This window comes from Rhinopithecus roxellana, chromosome 21 (genome assembly GCF_007565055.1).
Source record: "Rhinopithecus roxellana isolate Shanxi Qingling chromosome 21, ASM756505v1, whole genome shotgun sequence".
Taxonomy (NCBI): Eukaryota; Metazoa; Chordata; class Mammalia; order Primates; family Cercopithecidae; genus Rhinopithecus; species Rhinopithecus roxellana.
Window position 1 is genome coordinate 10,339,479 of NC_044569.1, and position 17,133 is coordinate 10,356,611.

The window sequence follows — 17,133 nt, forward strand, 5'->3', positions numbered from 1 at the left end:
TATGCAAATTTTGTCATCACTTATATGCACTGAAAACATATTCTTCACTGAAATGCATGGGTGAGGGGGAACCATTTGAAGGAAAAGAGTTAGCAACAAATTCAATCCTTAAGTAAATAAAAAAAGAAATCAAATTTTCTGTAAAAGTAGGGTAAATGGCGATTGTCTTGATCTGATTCTCTGTGTTTATTCCAACTTGTGGCACAAGCCACAGACTCCCCCATAAGCTCTCTTTCTGGCTTCGTGCGATGTTTGGCAATTACTAGGTTGGTGCAAAAGTAATTGTGGTTTTTGGATTACCAGTTACTTTTGTACCAGCCTAATAGCTGTTGAAACATTGCTCCCTTTCCTAATGCCATTGGCTCTCCCTCATTATGTCTTTCATCCCTCATGCCAGAGGTCAGTCATCTTCTGAACTGAATTACTGGTGGCCGCAAGCAATACTAACTTGGCCCCATCCTATCTTTGCAAACTCAGTTCCAAGCCTGTCAGAATATTTTCTTTTTTTTTTTTTCTTTTTAAAGTTCACTAGATAGGCAGGCAAACAGCCAGTCAAAATATGAGAAATCATGCCAAATATTATCCATTTGAATTGCCTGAATAATTTTTCTACGCAATTCCCTATAAGGCAGACATTACTCACATGGCACACACACTCAATTTACATAAAAACATAGGCTAGATTCATGAATTGCAAAATTACAGTGATTCTATGGATCCCTTTCATAAGGGACTTACCCAACATGCCCCTCTCAACCCTTACTGTAAGTAAGTGGTTGCTTTCAATTTGGTTTTCAAAACAATTTTCAGTTCACTCTCAATCAGAGAAAGTGACTTGGAGTCGAGAAATCCAGTGCACAGCTGAGATTCCCCCCCGTCATGTTCTCTTTGGCCCTATTAAATTCCTGAATAGGTCAGTCCATAAAAGAAGCATTTCCATTTCTTTTAAGAGACATGGAATTTCCACATAGTCAACACTGGGCCATCAGAAAAGTTAAACTAAATGATTTTGAGGGCTGGAAGAATGCACTCAGCTCCCATTGAAATAAGTGACTGAACTTGGTGTTTCTATGGCCAAGAAAAGGAAAACAAATATTTATCTTCCTTCTTTCCTAAGTTTCTTTAAATAGAATGGTCACAGACAGAAGGCCAAGAGGCAACACTAGGAGAGCATCGTTAAGGAACGCCAGCTTGTATGTAATAGGCCCTCAAATGTGCATTAAATAAAGCTGTTGAACTAATGATGCAATTATACAGATGCAAAGAAATACACAATCTCTTAAAAGCGTTCATGCCCATAATGTAATTAACTCCCAGAATTTAGTTTCGGGCTTCAAGCCACAGCTATGACTTTATTTTTGCCTAGTAATCTTCAAGATAACATGAGGACCCGAACTGATCCGTACTTTATTCAGCAGATGTGATATGGTGCTCAGACCACCTTCTGCAAGTGTAGACACCAGATGCCTTGGCTGAGGCACCTTCATCTCCTTCTAAATCTGGAGAATAATTGTTGTCTATACTGGAAATGGGATGCCCAAATTTGCCAACTGTATAGTCTGTTCTCACGCTGCTAATAAACGCATACCCAAGATTGGGTAATTTATAAAGGAAAGAGGTTTAATGCACTGACTTTTCCACATGGCTGGGGAGGCCTCACAATCATGGCGGAAGGCCAAGGAGAAAAAAAGGCATTTCTTGTCTTACATGGCTGTAGGCAAGAGGGAGCTTGTGCAGGGGAGGCTCCATTTATAAAATCATCAGATCTCATGAGACTTATTCACTACCACAAGAACAGTATAGGGGAACCCACCACCACGATTCAACTATCTCCACCTGGCCCCACTCTTGACGTGGGGATTATTACAAGTCAAGGTGAGATTTGGGTGGGGACACTGCCAAACCATATCACCAACCCTTTTTCTCAGCCATGGCAAAATGAGAAACACTCTGGGTAACAGCACAAAAGCACAAGCCAGACTGTTTTGTATATTTCATTTTCTTTTTGGTCCTAATAGAGAATTTTTAGAGAGCTCTTTGATATTTCAGTTTTTAATCAAAACAAAACATTTTGAATTAAAAAAAAGAACTCCTAAAACCCATTAGTCTTTTGAGTTGTCAAATCAGTGGGCAGAGATATATCAGCATTTCTTGTCCTTCATCTCAGCCTGAGAATTGCAATCATGGAGAGATGTTCTGTGAAATTCACTTTACTTCACCTCTGTTGGGGGATGATACATTATTGGTTCTCAAACTTCAAAATGCATCAGAATCACCAGCAGGACTGTTAAAACAAGATTGCTGGGTCCTGCCACTCAAGAGTTTCTGATTCAATACATCTGAGTTGGAGCCTAGGAGTCTGCATTCTCCAGGGTGCTGATGTTTGCTGGTCCGGAGACCACCCTGTGACAATCACGGACACAGGAGAATACACAGAGCTGGGTCCCCATTTTTTCCCAGACTCATGGATCTTTCTTGCCAATACTCTGCATTCTCATACCAGGCATCCAAGGATGTGACATTATGTCTTTTCTGCCTATGGTTCTGACTTTTGCCTTGTTCCAAGTCTTGCTTACTTCTTTTTTTTTTTTTTAATTATAAAATATATATTCAAGATTCAATTTTCTCTATACTAACAACAATTAGAAAACATAATGAGGGAAAGGTCAGTACACAATACTTACAAACTATAAATTTCTTAAGCAAAACCTTGAGGGATGCAAGATAGAAGAAAACTTAAACAAATGGAAAGATAAAATATGTTCCTGAAGAGGTAGACTAAATAATAAAATATGCTAATTATTCCAAAATTAATTTATATTTTTGACATAATGTCAAACATTTCATTTGGCAAATATCATGTGTGAAAATAGTTCATTTGTTTGAAAAAGCAAAATCAGTGGAAATGTACCCAAATTCAATGTTTTTTTTTCCTTTTTTTTGATTTTATTTTATTTATTTTTATTATACTTTAAGTTCTAGGGTACATGTGCATAACGTGCAGGTTTGTTACATATGTATATTTGTGCCATGTTGGTGTGCTGCACCCATCAACTTGTCAGCACCCATCAATTCATCATAAGTCTTGCTTACTTCTAACCTAACTCAGTAGTGGGTGCTGGTTGGGTACTAATGAGTTAGCATGTGCTCAGGTCAAATCTTGCTTACTTCTAACCTACTCAATAGGGGGTGCTGGTTGGGTACTAATGAGTTCGCATGCGTTCAGGTCAAATCATACCTGGTATGGAATTACGTGCTCTACTACCCAAATGTCTTGTCCTGTTGGTGGGATCTCCATTGCCTTCTGAACATTTGCTTTTAAATGTTATCAAGGTTTTAGAAACAGAAGTGAAATAACAAAACCGAGAAACTATGCATCTACTCGGCATCCAGACACCTAAATGTCTACTAGGCACTCTTTCCAGATGCATTTTCTGCCTTGGGGGAGGGCTTCATAAATCTAGATAGAGCGTGAATGTCAGTGGATGAATTACCTGCAATTTTTCTATGCTCTCATCTCACGTGGTCAACTGATGGCCAAAATAATCAGGAGCAGTTTTCCACATTTAACAATAACTCTTTTTAAGTTCTGAAACTTAATGGCATTAGCTGAGGCAGAACTGTTCAAGGAAACCATAGGAAAACATCAGTTATGACACACAGCAGGTGCCGACTGTGAGTGTTGTGCTAGAGGCCATAAATCTATGTCTTAACATTGGTAGAATATTATGTGTTCAGTAAGACCATTCTTACTCCCTTCTGCCTGCAGGCTTTCCAAACGCCAGACATGGCTACCTGACATTATTCAATCTCACCAGGCCAACTGGCTGCTAGAGCTCAGTAAAGAAAAACTGTGATGGCTTTTTATTAAGAAAGATTAGGCAGACAAGCGGACATGGGTTTGGGAGCCACACAGACTTGACTACTGGATTCTTGGAATCACTTCACAATTATTGCTAGTTTTGGAATACATATCTGAGAATAACTCTTATAAAGTCACAGAAGTCAGTGTGTATCTGGCTGGTGGAGGGGCAAAACACAAAAACAAAAACAAAAACAAACTTTTCATCCAGTTGTCCAGCACCAGAAAACCTTTAGCCTAAGTGGCAGTCCAATCTCTCAGCAGCTCCACCTTTTGAGCGAGGTACACACACACCCATTCACATACACCAAATTTCACTTCAGAAAAACCGTAACTGGACAATGGCCTGTGACACACAAAACTGAGGAGTTGGCAGTAATTATCCCAGCAATTCTGTCAGCAAAGACACTAGCACTTACAGGCCTAACTAGGCTCCATCCTGGAGTTTACAAGAAGTCTGTCACTATCCCCTAACAGAGGACACAGGAAAGATATGTGCCAGCTCTGCTGAGCAGAGACTTGCAATGAATCCAGACCCCTCGCCAATGCCGTCAGACAGCAAGAGGCAGTGCAGCTGCCAGACCCGCGATTTCAGGCTCATGCTGAATGGAGCATGTTACTCTGCTCTCTTTCAAAGCTGCAGTTGCTCACTCTTCTGCCTCCAATCAGACATTTCCAGTTTGCTTGAAAATGCTATTTTCACTAAACATTTTAGAAATGGTGTTCTCTTTCCTAGGTGCCTGCAATGTTCTACCCATTTATCGCCACCACCATTCTTCATAGGCCACGAAGTCATTTGCTATGTTCCAAATTGAGTAGTTTATTCAAGTGCCTGCCACTGCTGGAAAGAATGTGAACAGGTCTTTGGAAAAGCACATAAATGTTAGCAATTGTAAAAGCTACTTTCTTGACTTCCTATGAAAGAACATTTAGCCTGCACTACCATTCAGAACAGATTTTCTTCTCTTTTCTTGTGACTTCATGATATATGGTGTGAAATGGAGGCGGCAGTCACCATAAGGTGTAACTCTGTGTTTCTCTCAAATACAAAAAAGGTAGATTTAAAGATGCCACTTTAGACCAATGTCCATGAACGTAAATATTTATTCCTAAGGGTCCTATTGCCAGCTTGATTTTAGATGTGCTCATCTCTTTGCTTAACTAAGCACCTCTCTACAACATCAACAATTATCTTGGCATGAAAATACGAATCGAGGCTGGGCCCCCAAGTGAGAATTATGTTATTCAAATACACCTGTAGAAATCCAAACATATTATTTTATATATTCACTTATTGGCACATAGTAAGATCATTATACATCAAAAGAGGGGAATAAACAAAATGATATGATTAATAACAGACACATGACACCTTCATAAATGTATCTGCTGACAGTTTATCTAACTGTGGACTTTTGCCTCAATGAAGCATCATATTCAACTATCTACAATTTAAATGTAAATTCCTGGCATCCATGATTCTGATGGGTTGATTTTACGTGTCAGGTTGACAAGGTGAGAGGCAGCCTAGACATCTGGTGAAGAGTGTTTCTGGTGAGGGTGTTTCTGGGTGTTTAACACCTGCATCAGGTTCCTGAGCAAAGCAGGCTGCCCTCCCTAATGCAGGTGGGCCTTGTCCAACAGGTTGAAGGCTGAATACAACAAAAAGACTGGTAATTCCCCTTGCCTGACCGCTTCTGAACTGGGACATTATTTTTTGTTTTTCTTTTTGTTTTCCTGGCCTTCAGGCATGAACTGAAATATCGGCTCTTCCTGGGTCTTGAGCCTGCTGCCTTTACAACTGGAACCACACCAGCGCAGGCCCTTCTAGTCTCCACTTGGCCAACTGCAGATCTTGGGACTTGTCAGCCTCCACACATGTGGGCCAAATCCTTATCATAAATCTTTGTGTGTGTGCACACACATATCATATTGGTTCTGTTTCTCTGGAGAACCCTAGTACAATAATTTCCCCACATTTAGGCATCCGTCTATCTTGTATCTGTTACTACTCTTTCAAAACAAATGCTCAATTAGAATCAACATATTGTATTAGGTTGGTGCAAAAGTGGTTGCAAAAAAATTTTTGCCATTGTCAAAAGCCGCAATTACTTTTGCACCAATGTAACACTATCTCCTGAACATCTGAAAGTCCCTCCTGCAAACTGCCATCAGTACTGTCTTCTGTGCCTAGCATCCCATCTCACTTGCCTCTGCTCAGAGAGGGATTGTAGCTTCTTTCTGGAAAGCCCAGCTCAAGGCTTGCTTTCTTAAAGGACTCACCCCAATCGCCTAGCCTATACTGATACTATCATCTATATCACTGACTTGACTCTTATGGTAAATACTGGTTATATACCAGGTTCTCAAATAACATTGTCTCACTCCATGTCATCTGATTATAACACCGATGAGAAAAATATGTCAATTTCCAGCCAGTGCCACTGTCTGTGTGGAGTTCGTACATTCTCCCCATGTCTGTGAAGGTTTTCTCCAGGTACTTTGGTTTCCTAACACATCCCAAAGATGTGCATGACAGGTTAATGGGATTCTCTCAAGTGTCCCAGTGTAAGTGAGTGTGGGGCTATGTGAGTGCACTCTGCAATGGAAGGGCATCCTGTCCAGGGCTGATTTCCACCTGTGTCCTGAACTGCCAATATAGGCTCTGACTACCTGTGACGCTAAGCAGGAATAAGCAGGTTGGAAAATGAACACAAATAATAAAAATTCATAAAGTGTACAATAATTATCCAAATGCACAATACATAATGTTGTACAGGTCAGGCATAGTGGCTCACGTCTGTAATCCCAGCAGTTTGGGAGGCCGAGGCAGGCAGATCACTTGAGGCCAGGAGTTTGAGATCAGCCTGACCAACATGGCAAAATCCTGTCTCTATTAAAAATACAAAAATTAGCCAAGTGTGGTGACACATGCCTGTAATCCCAGCTACACAGGAGGTTGAGGCATGAAAATCACTTAAACCCGGGTGGTGGAGGTTGCAGTGAGCTGAGATTGTGCCACTGCACTCCAGCCTGGGCAACACAGTGAGACTGTCTCAGAAAAACATTTTTAAAAAATGGTGTATAAAAGTACTTGGGGAGCCTGCCATATTTGTAATTTTTTTCACTATACGAATATTCTTTCTATATTTAAAATATGTAATGCTTTTTTCCTATTAGTCCACAAACATCTTCATGAGGAATAAAGGCAGTACTTTTAATAGTGTCATGTTTTAATTTTTAAAAATTGATACAAATTTCACAGATTTGTGGAGTACACGTGATATTTTGATGCATGTATACAATGTGTAACAATCAAATCAGGGATAAATGGGGCTTCCATTGCCTTAAACATTTCTCACTTCTTTGTGCTGAGAACATTCCAAATCTTCTCTTACAGCTATTTTGAAATATACAATAAATGATTAATAACTATAGTCATCCTACTACGATATTGAAGACTAGAACTTATTCCTTCAAGCTAACTGTACTTTTGTACCCATTAACAACCTCTTTTCATCCCTCCAACCCCTTACCCTTCCCAGCCTCTGGTAACCACCATTCTACTCTCTAACTCCACGAGATCAACTTTTTTAGCTCCAACATATGAGTAGAACCTGTAGCATCTGTGATTCTGTGCCTGCCCTGTTTAATTTAACATAATGTCCTCCAGGCTCATCCATGTTGCTTCAAATGACAAAACTTCCTTTGTTAATGGTGGAATAGTATTCTTTTATGTATATACACTGTATTTTACTTACCCATTCATCCATTGATGGACACTGGGTTGACTCCGTATCTTCACTAAATAGAACTGCAATAAATATGAGAGTGCAGATCTCCCTTCACTGATTTCCTTTCTTTTGCAACATACTCAAATACCCAGCAGTGGGATTGCTGGATTATACAGCAGCTCTATTTTTAGTTTTTGAGGCACCTCTATATTGCTTTCCATAACGGCTACACTAATTTACATTCCCACCAACACTGGCATAAGAGTTCTCCTTTCTCTGCATCCTTGCCAGTATCTGCTATATTTTTCTTTGGATAACAGACACATTAACTGTGATGAAAAGTTACCTCATTGTGGTTTGATCTGTACTTCTCTAATGATTGGTAATGTTGAGCATTTTTTCATACATCTGTTGGCCATTTGTATGTCTGCTTTTGAGAAATGTCCACTTAGGTCATTTGCTCATTTTTCAATCAGATTTTTGTTATTGTTGTTGAGTAGTTTGAGTTCCTCATATATTCTAGTTATTAATCCCTACTTATCCAATGGATAGATTGCAAATAATTTCTCCAATTCTGTAGGTTGTCTCTTCACTTTCTTGGTTGTCTCCTTTGCTGTGCAGCTTTTTAAAAAAATCTGAATTGTCTATTTTTGCTTTGGCTCCCTGCGTTTTCGTTAACAAAAAGTATTTGTCCATACCAATGATGTACCAAAGCAATTCTCCTACAAAACGTGTTTTCTTTTAGTAGTTTTATAGTTTCAGTCTTAGATTTAAGTCTTTACAGCATTTTGATTTGAGTTTTATATTTGGTGACAGGGGTCTAGTTTTATTATTCTGCATGCAGAGATCCAGTTTTCTTAGCACTATTTATTGAAGAGACTGTCATCTCCCTATCGTACGCTCTTGAAGCTTTTATCAAAAATGAGTTGACTATAAACATGTAGATTTACTAATGGGCTCTCTTCTGTTCCACTGGTCTATGTGTCTGTTTTTATGCAGCACCATGCTGTTTTGCTTACTTTGCAGTATATTTTCAAATCAGGTAGTGTGATGCCTCTAGCCTTGTTCTTTTTGCTAAGATTGCTTTGGTGATTCAGGGTTTTCTGTGGTTCCATATGAATATCAGGATTGTTTTTCTATTTCTGTCAACAATGTCATTTGTATTTTGTTAGGAATTGCAATGAATCTATGGATTGCTTTAAGGCAATACAGGCATTTTAAGAATATTATTTAATAATTCTTCTAATCCATACACATGTAATTGCTTTTCGGTTTTTGGTGTATTCAATCCCCTTCATTAGTGTTTTAGAGGTTTTGCTGTAGAAAACTTTCATTGATTTAAATTTATCTCCAGGTATTTTATTTTTTTGGTAACTACTATAAATGTGATAGCTTTCTTGATTTCATTTTCAGATTGTTTGCAGTTTATGTATAGAAATACTACTGACTTATGTTGATATTGTACCTTGCATCATTATTGAAATTGATTACACATTCTAATAGCTTTTTAATAGTTTTTAAGGTATTTCTAAATATAAGATCATGTCATCTACAAACAAGAACAATCTGACTTCTTCCTTTCCAATTTGGAGATTTTATTTTTTTCTCTAGCTTGATTTCTCTGGCTATGACTTCCATTACTATGTTGAATGAAAGTGGTGAAAGTGGGCATCCTTGTCTTCTTCCAGATTTTAGAGGAAAACATTCACATTATTCCCTGTTCGGTATGATGATAGCTGTATGTCATATATTGCCTTTATCATTTTGAGGTAGGTGCAAGTTTGCTGAGAGACTTTATCACGAGGAGATATTAAATTTTATCAAAAGCTTTCTCTGCACCTATAGAGATGATCATATGACTTTTGTCTTTTACACTATTGATGTAGTGTATCACATTCATTGATTTGTGTATGTTGAACCATCCTTGTATCCCTGGGATAAATCTCACTTGATCATGGTGTATTTTTTTTTTTTTAAGAAAGAAAGAGAAAGAAAAAAAGGAAAAAAAAAGAGTAAATGGATAATTTCAAACATGATTTACCTACCAAGAAAAAAACGCTTTTGTCTCTTCACCAGCAAACCCTTTTACAAAACCTTGAAGAGAACTAAACACAGTAGACTAAGCAATAACGAACTGTCTGAAAACACTACATAGTAAAAACCTTCAGAAGCCCAGAAAAACCAAGGAATACTGGAATTAGAAAACCCATTTTTGAGAGCCATGTGACAGACCAAGCAGCCCACCCCACAAGGATCCCTTCAGCAAGCAAAGAACAAAGGAAAAAACCTCTCACTTGACATGTTCTCAAAACAACTTGCCTGCTAAATGCTAAAGCTACCACCCTCATGTACAACAAAAACACTGTTCTTAGTACACAACAATAAAATGGGAAGCACTCAGACTGCATGCTCTCCATCTTACTCTCCCAGAGGAAGACAAGAACAACCATCAATGGCACATGGCAGCTGCAGTGAAGCAGCACCAAGAGCCATCTTCACGCTCAGGAGAGAACACTGTGCCTCCTCATGGTTTCCAGTGCTCTACCCATTCAGAGAAACTTCTCTGGTAATGAACTACAGAAATCATCCCTGAAAGTATCGTCTTTGTAACTTTTTAATGTGCTGTTGGATTTATGATGTTAATATTTTGTTGGGGATTTTTACACTTATGTTCATCATGATGATGCCTGTAGTTGTCCTATTTGTTAAATCTTTGTCTGGTTTTGGTATCAGGACTATGCTTGCCTATTACAATGAGTTAGGAAGAATTCTCTCTTCAAATTTTTGGAATAATTGTAGAAGAATCGGTCTCAATCCAGCAGTAAAGCCATCTGATCCTGGGCTTTTCTTTGTTGGGAGGCTTTTTATTACTGATTCAATCTCATTGCTAATTATTGGTCTGTACAGATTTTCTATTTCTTCCTGGTTCTATCTTGGTTGATTATATGTGTCCAGGAGTCTGTTGTTGTTTAGTTGTTCCTAATAGTTTCTAATGATTATTTCTATTTCTGTGGTATCAATTGTAATGTCTTTTTGTTCTAGTTTTTTGGGGTCTTTTCTGTTTTTCTCTTGGTCTAGCTAAAGGTTTATCTATTTTGCTTATCTTTTCTGAAAACCAATTTTTCATTTTGTTAATCTCTGTTAGTCTCTATTTTTGTCTCCATTTCATTTAATTCTGCTCTGATATTTATTATTTCTTTCCTTGTACTAATTTTTTATTTGGTTTGTTCTTGCTTTTCTTGGTTTCTTGAGGTGCATCATTAGGTTATTTGAAATCTTTCTACTTTTTGATGTAGGTATTTATTACTATAAACTTCCCTCTTAGAACCGCTTTTGCTAAATCTTATAGGTTTTGGTATGTTGTCTTTCCATTTTCATTTGTTTCAATTTTTTTATTTCCTTCTTCACTTCTTCATTAACTCAATGATCATTCAGGAGCATATTATTTAATTCTATATATTTGTCCAGGTTCCAACATTTCTCTTGTTACTGATTTGTAGTTTTATTCCATTGTGTTCTGATAAAATACTTGAAGTGATTTTGACTTTTTTATATTTATTGAAGTATGTTTTGTTGCCTAACATGTGGTGTAATCTGGAGAAAATTCCATGTGCTGATGAGAAGAAGGTGTATACTGCAGTTGTTGGATGAAAGGTTCTGTAATGTCTGCTAGGTTCATGTGGTCCGTAGGGTAGTTTAAGTCCAATATTTCTTTGTTGGTTTTCTGTCTAGTTTATTTATCTAATGCTGCAAGCAAGTTTGGTGTTGAAGTCTCCAACTATGATTGTAATGGAGTCTATCTCTTCCATTAGCACTAATGATATTCGCTTTATATATCTGGTGCACCAGTGTTGGGTGTGTGTGTGTGTGTGTGTTATTTATATCCTCTTGCTGAACTCATCCCTTCATAATTATGTAGTGACCTTGTCTCTTTTTATGTTTTTTGACTTAAAGTTCTAGTTTGTCTGACATAACTATAGTAACTAGTGCAGACTTTTGGTTTCTTTTTGCATAAATTATTTTTTCCTATCTCTTCACCTTCAATCTATATGTCTTTACAGGTGAGGTCAGTTTCTTGAAGGCAGAATATGGTTGGGTCTTGCTATATTATATATTTTTATGCATTCAGTGAGTCTATATCTTTTACGTGGGAGATTTAAACTGTTTATATGCACAGTTGTTATTAATAGGTGAGAACTTATTCCTGTCATTTTCTTCATTGTCTTTTGTTTGTTTTGTAAATCCTTTATTCATTTCTTCCTCTCTGATGTGTATCTTTGAGATTTGGTAGCTTTCTGTAGTAACAACATTTCATTTCTTTCTGTTTCTCATATACGTATCCACTCTTTCAGTAAGTTTCATATTTTAGTGTGTTTTCATGGTGATGGAGAGCATCCTTTTACTTCCAGATGTAGGTCTCTCTCAAGCATTTCTCATATAGCCAGTCTAGGGTGACAAATCCCATCGGTTTTTGTTTGTCTAGGAAACATTTTATATCTTCTTATGTTCTGAAGGACACCTTTGGTGAATATAGTATTCTTCAGCAGGAATTTTTTTCTTTCTTTCAGTACTTTGAATATATCACTCAATTTTCTCCTGACCTATATGGTTTCTGCTGAGAAATCTGCTGTTAATCTGATGGGAATTCCCTTACATGTGACTTGATGCTTTTCTCTTAACTTTTGACAGTTTAACTATAATATGCCTCAGAGAGGAAACTTTTGAGTTAACCATACTCAGAAATCTTTAAGCTTCCTATATTTGGATGTCTACATCTCTTTCAAGATTTAAGAAATTTTTATTTATTATTCCAAGTTTAATAGGCTTTTCTACGCTTTTTTCTATCTCTTCACCTCTGGCATTCACAATATTTGAATGTTTGTTCACTTGATGATGTCCTATATGCCATTTAGGCTTTCTTTTTAAAACTCTTTTCTTCATTCATTTATGTCTGACTGGGTAATTTCAAAAGGCCTATCTTTAAGTTCAGTAATTCTTTCTTCTGCTTGATCTAATCCATTGTTGAAGGTCTCAACTGTATTTTTATTTCATTCATTAAATTCTTCAGCACCAGAAATCCTTTTTTATGATATGTCATTAATGTCTTTTTTTAATTGTGTGGTGGTAGGATGGTAGGAGATGCTCATAATAACTTTGTTTGTAAACATGTATTCTTTGATTTAACCTACCACCACCACTACTACTACTACTACTGCCATCATTCACTGATTCACCAAAAACTGGATAAATAATTGTCTTCCTTGTTTTTATTAATGTTTCTCACATTTACACATAGCTCACATTTGTTTCAATATTTAATATTACAAGGTTTTTGGGTCTTTATTTTGAAGGTTGGTGATGTTTTCATGACCAGAAATATCACATAGTAACTTAACTTATTTATATTAATTAGTCTATGGTAAAATTGGTTTTGATATACAATGTTTCCCTTAAAGTAATAGTTTCCCAGAACCTATCAATGACAATAAGTTAGGATTTCCTGTACTGTACTACCACTTTTCTGTGTGTGTGTGTGTGTGTGTGTGTGTGTGTGTGTGTGAATGTTTTTCTCAAATAAGCTGCAAATTCATGCACAACTCTTTGTTGCCCCTGGTCCCTGGATCTACTGTCTACCCACCTGTAGGTGTTTACTGATGATGATGACAAGAAAGGTATTTAGAGATATTAGCAAATGTGAAGTTTGACTTCTCACTTCTGCCATTTAAGGGTAGAAAGGAAGTACTTGTGAAGCTCAAAGAAGCACTGCGTGAAACAACAATGCTTTGACACTTAATCTATCAATTGCTGTGGATAAATCTTCTCTAAAGAAGCAACTATTTGACTGTAGTAAGAAGAGTTTCCATTGCCTCCATGCTCAATGAAGTGAATGATTTAGGCAGACAGTTAAAAAAAATTACACTTCTGTAGTCAAAATATCTTGTTAAACAAGATCATACCCAGAACTCCAAAAGATAAAACAGTTTTTGGTGCAAGTGCTCTGGTGGGAGCAGGAATGAGGTTGTAATAACTCCCTCTCCTACCCACTCAGGGCACGGCACTGAGGAAAATACATGTCGGTTTTAAGCAAAGTAGTTCTTGTTCCTTAATGGAGTCACAGACTCTTTTTCTTTTTGCCTAACTTTCTTTCCCTTATCATATATCTTTTTCCAGAGGCTGGTCAATGGTTTAAAAAGCTTTTCCTATGCTCTAGAAACATCATATCGGATAAATACCTTTAGAGACTTTGTTAATCTCCTGAGAATCTGAACATCATCCGTGTATCTCATGATGGGTTCTTTCCTACATAATTCCCATAAGTTTTGGGCTTCCTACTCACATCCCATAACTTATGGGCCTTTATAGCATTCACTGCTCTTTTTTTCTGGGAATCAAAAACTATGTGGACAATCAGCAAAACCCTTTGTGTCAGTTACTAATGAGAACAAGCTCTCCCGGTTCAGGCAGCTAAGATTTTATTAGTTTAAAACTAAACCAAACCTAAGATGCTCACAAAGTTGCTAGATTGGGTTGCTACTAAACATATAAATCTGCTTGGTGCAGCTGGTTCCTTTCATTCTGGAAAATTATTTGCTGCAAGGATGTTAATGAAATTAGACCCTGAGATTCTATTATGTGCTACTGCCTTGCAAACCAATATTTCTGTTTTACTTTACTACTTCTAAAGATTGTCTTAGATTTGCCTCTGTTCTTTGCTATCTCATCTCCCTCCATTCCTCCCTTCTTTTAGCTTTCCTCCTCCCTCTCCCTTCTTTTCTTTACAGTCATAAGTCATTTTCTAGTCACAAATAATAATAATTCCACTGACATTACTGGTAAGTTCACTACAATCCGCAGGTGGTTAAAGGCATGGTGTCCCTTAAATAAAACAAGCACTACATCCCCAATTTTGCATTACTTCTCACTTTAGCACAGCTATCAACATAAATCATGTTTAACAGTGAGTGAGGTGTAAAGTGTTTGTAAAGAGAATTTTTTTAAAGTTTTCCCAATGCTCTCATGAAATCCTTCTTAAGGTCATGGAAGATGCAGAAAAGCAAATTAAGAACCTCATTCATGATTTCTTCATTCTCAAGAATATATTGCTATTAACTCTAAGAATACAAATTCACTGATTCCACTGAATTACACTCAATTATACTGGGTCAGTAAGCTTCAAGCAAACCAGAAGCTTAATCTGAATCATTTTCACAAGGCCTCCATTAGCTACAGCAATCATTCATGTAAGAAACCATTACTACACCCTGTCGCCTACAAAACCTGGCACATTGAGACAAGCTTCCTGCAATCCACCCATCCCCCGTCCCCCAGGCCCTGCCATCATTTACAAACAGAGCACTGGGCTGATATTAACATAGTCTATCCTTGAAGAAAAAAACAAAATGTAAAAAGGCAGCACGAATGGAGAAGGCACTTCTCTGTCTCAGTGATCAGTGTAGACTGTCTACATGTAAACCCTCTGTTTAAGTCTCAAAGGCAGAAGGCTAAGAGCTTCATCTCCATGAATCAATGCCAATCAGCATTGTCATCCTTTTGGGAAGAACTCCTGAATCATAAAAATAACCTAGTTGAGGCTTTTAACCCTAAAAGATTTTGGCTGAATATTGAATAATTTTTATATTCATATTCTTAATATTTGTAGTTATCACTCAAAAATACTATCACTGAAACCATTTAGTACACAGCAAGCTATTTGTGACATTATCCAAAGTAAGTCAACATTGTCTCTTCTTCTTAAGAGAATATAATCTAAAATAAACTAGCTGCAATGAAGGATCAGGAGAATCAAACCTCAGAACACACTTAGCACACATACAAACACACACGATTTTTCACATTGCAAAAATACAAAGGCATTGGTGCATTTTGCATGACAGTTAGTGTTAGCATAGATGGTAAGAGTAAATGTTCAGAAAATATCAGGAGTGGCCAGGGTGCAGTGGCTCATGCCTGTAATCCCAACATTTTGGGAGGCTGAGGCCAGTGAATCACACGAGGCCAGGAGTTCAAGACCAACCTGGCCAACATGGTAAAACTCTGTCTCTACTAAAAATACAAAAATTAGCCAGGCATGGTGGTGCATGCTTGTAATCCCAGCTACTCGGAAGGGGAGACACAAGAATCACATGAACCCGGGAGGTGGAGGTTGCAGTGAGCCGGGATTGTGCCACTGCACTCCAGCCTGGGTAACAGAGAAAGACTCTGTCTCAAAAGAAAAAAAAGGAAGAAGAAGAAAGAAAATGTCAGGAGAAAACTTCATCCTGAGAAAAGAGAAAGCTTTGAAGAGCTTCACAAAAGAAGACAGCGAAGGTGAGGCCTGTGAGAGATGAAGTGAGGAGTATGAGAGCAGATGGTGGCCAGTGAATAATATAAGAATGGTTTTCCTACTCTGGAAACTTATAGAAAGTGTGTGGAAGAAAGCGAATTCAACATTAAAAATGTTAACCAGAAGTTTTAAAAAAACTTTAACCAAGAAGAATTGGCTATGCTAGAAAAACTGAATTCAACAAGGGGACAGGAGGTTATCTAGCAGGATGAAATGAATAAATCCCATATGCATAGTGGGTGGACAGGAATCCTGCAGCTTCTTGCTTGGAAGTAAGAACATACAGAAGTGCTTCTTATTATGCTTACATGTCCTGCTCAAGGAGTCATGGCTAAATTTTAATTAGTGTTAAGAAATAAACATTAGCATGCATTGTAAATAAAGCACTATGTTAAGATGAACCAAGATGGGCAGTTTGGGGCTAATAATAGCAATATGGAAGCAAAGTGAGCATAAATTTCAGTGGAACCCCCAAGCCTCCGACATACTGCCCATGGTTTGGTACAGTAATGCCAGTTACTAGAAGTCATTTAATTTTTCCTGTTACTTTGCTTGTAACTAGGACATTTAAAAAAAATGTTAGCCACACCCATCAACACTGCTGCTCTCTCAGGTTTGTGTCAGTGGTAATTATGATAAATTTAATACCCACAAAAACAAATACAGAGTGAACTTACAACTTATCTATGACCAACAAGTATTAATTGAATATGTATTAATAATAATGAGCAATACGTACTTAAAGGTACTATATTCTCTAACTTTAGCAATAGTTATTTGCTCTGTAGATAATTTTCCCCATTCTTACATTGAACTTGATCTCCAATCTGACATTTTCTGGGGCCCAAATCTAACTTTTATCAAAAGCCCTTAGAAATTGAACAGATATTGTACATGAATGCTCATAGTAGCATTATTCAAAATAACCAAAAGGTGGAAGCAACCAAAATGCCCATCAGCAGGAGAAAGAATAAACAAAATGTGGTATATCCATCCAATGGAATATGACTCAGCCACCAAAAGTAAGGAAATTTTAATATATGCTACCAACATGAATGGATCTTGAAAATATCATGCTTGATGAAATAAGTCAGACACATGGAAAACCATGGTATGATTCCACTTGTATGAGACGCCTAGAATATGCATATTCACAGAGAAAGAAAATAGAATAAAAGTTGTCTGGGACTAGG

The 17,133-nt window shown here is 37.4% G+C and overlaps 1 protein-coding gene and 1 non-coding gene across 4 annotated transcripts in view; both read right to left on the bottom strand.

The window, feature by feature from the left end:
- The window catches only part of PTPRM (protein tyrosine phosphatase receptor type M), an 848,823-nt gene that overhangs the window by 397,157 nt on the left and 434,533 nt on the right, over positions 1-17,133 (bottom strand). The window lies entirely within an intron of this gene.
- LOC115895592 lies at positions 9,989-10,201 on the bottom strand. Its single transcript, XR_004055776.1, has one exon. It is a non-coding gene; the product is annotated as a small nucleolar RNA U3 (small nucleolar RNA).